Here is a 7864-nt window from a genome sequence, read left to right as displayed (position 1 = left end):
ATTTATCGATTACGAAATCGGTGTCCTAGATTTCATGGTTATACCCCGCTCTTATCTAGATCACATACAGTTGTCATGTGTTCTCAGGCTGAACCGCAGACCGGACCGCGCCCCGTACGGTCGTACTATTTCGGTCTTTTCCAATTTGTGTGCCCAAGATTGATTGTTGTGTACAATTTTGGCCTTATGCTGTGCAAACATGGCCGATTGACATGTCACGCCTTCTGATGATGCCTGGAAGGGGTATGCTTGCTCCTTCTCGTTGCAAAATTTGCGGTCGCTTTTAAGACCACAAGACATTGAAATGAGTGGTCAAATGTAAGTCTGCCGTTTTCAGCTTGTAGTCCCATTATGATGGGTGGCAGTGTATAATAAAGCTACTTTGCTTACAAAATGAAACATTGCAATATCGTTTCCAACTTGTTCATATTTGTATGACATATTCAAGGTCTGGATTTTTTTTCCTGGGGGGGGGTTCCTGGACTTGAAATGTTATTTATCAATATTTAATTGTTAGCACAATATTTCATTGTGAGCACACGCCGACCTTGGGTCACCAGCAAGCTCAAGGGAAACGGGCGCACACGTCATTTTGCTGTCGTACAAATCAGCCTTCCGGCCGCACGTACGGTCGGCCACTAGACCAGCGGAAGATGTGCTGCAATGTAGTCACGCGTTCTTCCTGCAAGCATATGGAATCAACAACCACACTCCACTGCCTGCTCGACAAAATAACTGATATTCTCGTTTCTTGGCGGCTGATGTCATACTGACCAATACATGTACTCATATGGACGTGAAATCACTCAGATTGACTGCCCATCGCATCGCTGCTCAGCTCTCACTAACCTGCGACACACCCACGGTGAAGAACTCAACCGGCTCATGTCCCACCGACGCCTCCCGCTTGAGCCCTTGTGTCAATTATTCACCGAGGGATAGCTAACCAATGACATGTACTGGAAGACCTTTTTTGTGTTGGGCCCTCTGATAAGCAATATGCGTACATCGGACTACGCGTCTGCCCCAGATCTGAACTTCCGAAGTGAAAAATCCAGAGAATAATTTGCCTAACTTTTTCACGGTGTCAAGCTTCGAGAGATCTGGTTATCTCCTTACGCTCTGCAGCTCAGTTTTTCAACCTCACCGCTAGAGTAACAGGCGGGGAGACGTTTTCTCAAGAAATAAAATGGCATCAAATATATTCTAGGAACCGTAAAAATATAGAATGAGAACTAGACCATCATTGATAGGAGAGGAGAAAAAATAATTGACATGACGCCTCTTTATGATAACCAGGCTTAAGAATTTGGAGACAACCAAATCAATATTCACGCGAAGGATGGATTACATGTTCATCCTCTGGCACGAATGATATCGCACATCCACACACAGCCGCGGCGCGCCGGTCTTGGAAACGGTGCACGAACAATTTTATGACTAATTGTGAAAGTTGGTCCGCTCATATTAAGTTCATGAATTGAAAAGGACCGTCACTCGTTTGTTGACACTAGGGAGGAGTTTCCATCGGGGATTATCAGTTGTGGGTGCTGAAGCATAAGGCACCATGCCATAGTAGCAAGGTTGATAAGGATACTCCCATTAGAACGGACAATGAATAAAGACACGCTTAATTAGCACACCGGATATTGACACGAGAATCCATCCTGTATTAAAGTTATGCTCGCCCAGCTGCGGTTTCTTCACCGTGGATTGTTTCCAATTCCACGCAAGCAGATGATTAATCGTTTTAGGCCGCTTTGTTTTAGTGCCACAATCGAATGACATCTTTGTTTTGGAAGACAATTTTCGTACGGACCGCGGACAGGCGTGACGACATCCCGCAGTGGGCACTCGGTAGAGCACCGGACGAGAGCGACATCCCGCGCGCTCGTTCTGAGGAGAGATACGGTTAATTATTAAATTAGTCACACCACTGGACTTCCCCGACAATGCATTTCCTTAACTGTTAGGTCAAATTACAAAATTGTTGCATCAAGCGATTGATAAACCCTACTTTCTTTCTTCCTGTAATCACGTGCATGGTTGACCTGTTTAACAAGAAACAATCCATTTGTGATTGATGCTGTTCAAAATCAAAGACAAAGTTTTTAAGAACGGGGTGGACCGGGCAAGGACCGGGGGAGCCATCCCTCAGGAACCAAAACAAGTGTTGGGTTTTTAAAGGAAAGTTTATTTTTGTGTTTTGGTCTGTTTCATTTCCCTCCCTTTCAAGAACGCGTATAAATCCCAAAATGTAGCATCATTCCTCAGAAAGGACATGAAAGGTTGTAGGAAAGATTTTCAAAATGTAGTCCCCCCCAAAAAAAAAGTTGGGACCACATCCGAAAAAAATGGCTCTGAGTCCGCCCTGCAACGTTTAGGAGCATATTTTCTCTTCTTCTTTCTTCCACTTTTACAATACTATACAAAGTTCTCTGGGTGTCCAGCAGTTTGAACCTTTGCTGTTCATGCATGCACAACGCCGATACTTCACCGCGGTTTGTCTACTTCCTTCCACCACGTACGATTTCTCTTCAGTTGACCTTGCTGCCTGACGTCAAGGATCCTGATTAGTAAGGTCGATGGTTCAAGTGGGTCAAATATTTCCTTGAACAGACACGTTCCCCCGGCAACCACATTTCCTCTGTGAGATCGATTCTTTGCCGAGATTGTCAACTTTTCACCATAACCGAAACCATCAGGGCTTAAAATTGGTGCATGGGTTCATGGTTGCCCCGATAGGCTCCCGAGTACAAGTACGTTTCCAGAAGTACAAGTACTTGGGTACGAGTATGAGTAGGAGGAGTATGAGTGAAAGTACTGAAAAAAGTAATAATTAAAATAACAATAAGGAACATTTTTATTGCGCAGTTACTAACAATACCCATCACTAGCAGAGATGAAAATCAGGTGTTGGAAAAAGCTTCATGAAAGTAATGAGTACGAGAACGAGTACCACAACACTTTCTTGCAGTTCGTATAATTTACATGCCATAAAAGGGGGAAATGCATTTTTAAACACTGCTTAAATGCCCCTTGAAGGTCTCTAAACACGCCATGTCTTTGAATACTATGGCTCCCACAATGAAAATTCAGGTCCGAATCATGTACTCATAGGCCTAAAGAACTTTGCCAAACCGGATCATTCCTTGTGATTGCCTTTCTAGATGTTAACTTTCCATATCTGAGTTCACACAATATTTTCATTTGCCCACTCAGACACCAACGCCGCGGTCCGTTTCCCTGTGCGCTCAGTTTGTTCCCGTATGAAAAAAAATTGTATATGCGCAATTAGGCATGCGGTCGCAGGCATCATGTTTTATTTTGTCATGCTTTGTAAAGCCAGTACACGGTCGTGATCAGTTCCATCAAAATATCAGTCACGGAAATGTATCTAATGTAACGAACTTCACGACATAGCCAGGTTAGCTCTCCTCTTCTCTATTACTGCAACTGAAATCAATCTGGTCTGAATTTTAAGTCTCTCTATAGATAAAGAAAGTGGTTTTCTTTCAGGCAGGAGGCTCAACCGATCCCCCTCAAAACAAAAACTTCACAATGAGGAAATAAGTTAGCTGTCAAACGGACGCTTTTGTCACTGTATAGAGCCGATGTCAAAATATTGTTTTGTCAATGGATAATTACGTTGGACATAATTCAGCAGAAGACGCATACTCGAAACAAGGAAGTCTTGAACTGTAGCCGTACTGCCAAATATCTCGTTCAGGATTTAGGTACTACATCCTTGTATTCTGCGCTGCATTAACATTCAGGAGGCAATATAAGTTCCCCGGTAAGTATAGCAGTTTGGTGGTGCCATTATAGACGCAAACGGTTGGTAATCAAACACGTTACCATTTCTACCCTCACACTTGTACTCATTTACACCCCCAATGGGGGCAAGAAGGGGTATAAACTTCCCCGGGGTTACAACTTGACACCCCCCCACACACACCCACACCAAACCTGTGATTGGGAGTTACAGACCCTAACCATCCCAGTCTCTAGGGTCAGATAGTTCCTGCGTTGTGCGTAAACACGATTAATAGGTGCGTCGATTCAGCCTGTACAGTGTCATTAATGTTATGTCTGATGCACATAATCCGCCTCGAGCAGAAGCACCCCCACGTCGGTTGATAAGAGCCATGTTGGTCGAGAGTAATCGTTTTGTTGGTAGCGATGCGACATGTAACACTTGCGATTCTTGGTTGTTTATGAACCAGCGAAGAACAGTTCCTACCAAGGAGACTGCTTTGCTAGAAAAATCCCCCCCCCCGTTAGTCCAGCTCGGGACACATGAAGTATGTGAATTCCACAGGAAATCAAACAAGCCTTAAAAGGCTTCAATTCTATGCCATGTTTTTGAAGCAACACTGTAACAGACGGAACAATGATCGAGCACAACACCTTTATTTATAAAATGAACAAATAAACTTGAATTATAAATGTCCACGATCTGTGCGATCAGGATCTAGTAATCAAACCCTCTGATCATCTCTCCCTGAAGTTTGCATCTTCTTAACGCGCAAAGAGAGAGGGCAACTCGTGGTGTATTCTTAAGAGGCCTCTTGAAAAGGTGAAGAAGTTCATCTTTTAGAGTCTAATCTAGTTCGAGTGTTAGTGGCATTGCTCGCAGAAATGATATCATATTCATGCAATCCGGCTGGGCACACTGGAACTCAAAATGGGCATTATTGTATGACAGTTCCCATTTGTCATGTACGCCCCCGGGTCATTCTTTGTTGACCTCTCTTATGATATACCGTGACAGGATTCGCAGAAAAGAATTCCCCGCATGAGTTGTTCATCCAGATGGCTCTCGCTAAGCGTTAGCACTGTCATCAGCCTCATTTCAATCCAGGGGTGAAGTGAGGACGACAGTGCTGATTGTGTGATGCGCAAAATATGGACATAGCGGTTCACAATCCCCCCCTTCTTTTTCACGCTAAACAAACACAAATTTAAGTGTTCAAATGAGTACGGGTTGCTGCCAGTGAAGTTTGTGTCGCTGTGAGTTTGTATCCTATTATTGCCTCGTTTTGAAGAAAATGCTGAGATACGATGGAAGCCAGCCTGCACTTGCTGTTGCATTAATGATGCAGGGTGCCTTCACGCAAGAGTCAATGCCAATACAACGTACAGTGGGTAAAGCATGAAGGAATACATGTTATTCCTCCGTATCTAAAGGTCAAGTTGTCCGATGCCTCAGATTTTGTGCAGTGGCGTATGGACACGGAAACGCCACAAGCAACGGCTGCTTGGTTAAATGAGTAAACTACATGTAGATACGTTTGCTGTACACCATGGATATATATCTTCTGAAAAGAACCCGTGTACTCCACGTTTCGAATTGTATGCTCTGTCCATCGTCCACAAACCTACCCAATTTACTTGCTACCTCCACCTAAAGCTTCAAATCTCATGGTTACATGATTTGGTCAGAGCAAGGGAGGGAAGACTTGATAGAAGACCACGGAACCTTTGACGCATCGTGTGGTGAGGGAGCGGCGATTGGTTACCCTTGTAAAATAATTCGTTACTATACATAACTCAAAACTCCACCTCCCGGGATCCAACACGAACCACAATCCCGTATCATGTTGGTACAGGTGCGTTTAACATGGGCGTGTAATTAAGGCTGGATGTCTTTGAGGTTTTCAAGTTGGTTTCGATCCCAAGACCGTGTTGGCGCCCCCCCCCGTCCCACCCTCTCGCGGCCGGATACTCAGCCTGGTAACCCCCTTCCCTCCAGCATAAGAAATCTCACACTCTTCCACAACCATAGCTATGTGAACAGCATGTACTGATTATGCATGGGGGAGCTTTGGACACTTTTATGTGGAATTTAACCACAACGGATCTGTTTAGAATATGGGAAGGAAGCTCGTTCATGTATCCGCCATTCCATTTCAGGATTTCCACCCGTGCACACATTCTGTTGAAATCCATTCGATATTTGTCCATTGGGAAAGAAGACAGTCACGAGTGTTCACCTCAATAAGCCCGGTCTCCCGACCAGTATAGCACGTGCCCAAACTGAATCGCGTCCAAGGTCATTCATGAACACGGCGCGCGTGCAAGCCTGCCACGCGCTGACTCGTAAGCGGACCTTGTTCCCAAATGGCCTTACCTTTTTGAAATAACACAGAACCGGCTCATGAAAATGGAAATGGTTTCTGAGAAAGACTAACACGAACTTTTGCCAAGGAGGAAAACTCGAGTCGGATAGGGCATACTTTTTCTGTACTAATACATGTACTAGCTCTTCACGTGGAAAAATGCTCGTACTCATTCTTATGGAAAAGTACTCGTACTCATGGAAAAAAACTCGCGTCATACTCGTGGAAAAAAATCAACCATAACACTGCTGCAAAGAACGAACTCTTTGATGATTGCTGCAACAACAAGGTTGGAGCAGAAAAATAAGAACCCACTTGCTGCTAAGCTCTGTGCGTTCTGAACACAGCGAGCATCCAAAGACTTTGTTCAATACATTCAGTAATGCTTCCTGTTTACTGTAACACTCTGTTTCACCGCGGTTTCTATCAACGGTACCCGCGCTTCATGATTCTTCGAAGAATCATCAGGATGGCGGATACACACCGTCACCTACACCGTCACACATCCCCCGATTTCAATATGATTTTACATGCACACTAGGGGGTTTTAGGGTTAAGGAGAAATCAACCGATCGAATTACGTGCATAGCAAAAGGTTTAAAAACACACCTTGTTATACATGTTTTCCCCGCCATTTCGGGAAAATGTGTCAATGCATTAACAATAGCAGCATCCGTTTTCGAGCGAAATAGAACAGACATTCAAATCCCCGTTTCTATTTAACAAATACAAGTTTTATTTCAAACAAGGTGCATTCGCCGGGCCGTACTGAGTCAGTGTTCAATTTCCTGGTATTGCTCAGGTTATTGACGTTCATTTTTCCGCAAAATCGAATGCACCTCTGTCATCCTGCATTGATCTTAATTTGAACTCAATCTATTTCCTAAAATGTGCAGGCAATTTCGCGCCAAGTGCTTTTTAACGTATGCCTGGTCAAGGATTAGAAATCGTTTGTGTGCCAACAGAAGTTACATTCATAGAAGTGTTTAGTAGATCGGTTAAATGTTTGAATATTCATAATTGAAATAAACCATTCATGCTGTCATTGGAAACTGCCGATCATTGCAGGAAACCTATGAACACCGGCGTTGAGGGAACTTTCCTTCTTGTGCTGCTTTTCGATCATAGAAACCCTATTTTTCGTACAGTTTGATAGCAAACACACCATAACCATCGATGAGTAACATGACATTTATTATCAAATTGGTGTCATGATTTGTGTAGCCTTGTATATTCTAATCAAATTGAACATACATTTTATGATTTTAATTTACAGCAAATGAAAATGAATATTCACTTCCGAAGGGTCACGGTAACAGACAGATTTTCAGCGAATAAGAATGCACATTGTTTTGTTGTAAATGGCAAGGAATACGTCAATCCGAAATCCCAATCACGGAACCTCTTGAACGAAAAGTAATGCACATTCGTTTATTTGAAGGATGCAAAACGAAGTCGAATGCTTGTTTTTGCAAAAATGAAAGCAGGTTTGAAGTCGTTTTCAAAATCTACACTAAATTGAAAATTTCATTTTACAAATAAGATCGCGCATTTTCCGAATTTCCCCGGGGAAAACCTTCAGTTTGCGGGGCCCGCTGCTACATCTGACTCGGACCGCGTACTGTCCAGCCAACCTCGGCAAGCTCGGTGGTCGAGTGGTTAAGAGGTTTGCACTAGTAGTAAGTAGGAGGTCGTGGGTTCGAGTCCCACCCGAGTAAGCTTCTGAATTTTTTCGTAAGCTC

Source organism: Acanthaster planci, linkage group LG18 (assembly GCF_054643075.1).
Source record: "Acanthaster planci isolate LZ-2023a linkage group LG18, COTS_SCS, whole genome shotgun sequence".
NCBI lineage: Eukaryota > Metazoa > Echinodermata > Asteroidea > Valvatida > Acanthasteridae > Acanthaster > Acanthaster planci.
This window is presented reverse-complemented; position numbering follows the sequence as displayed.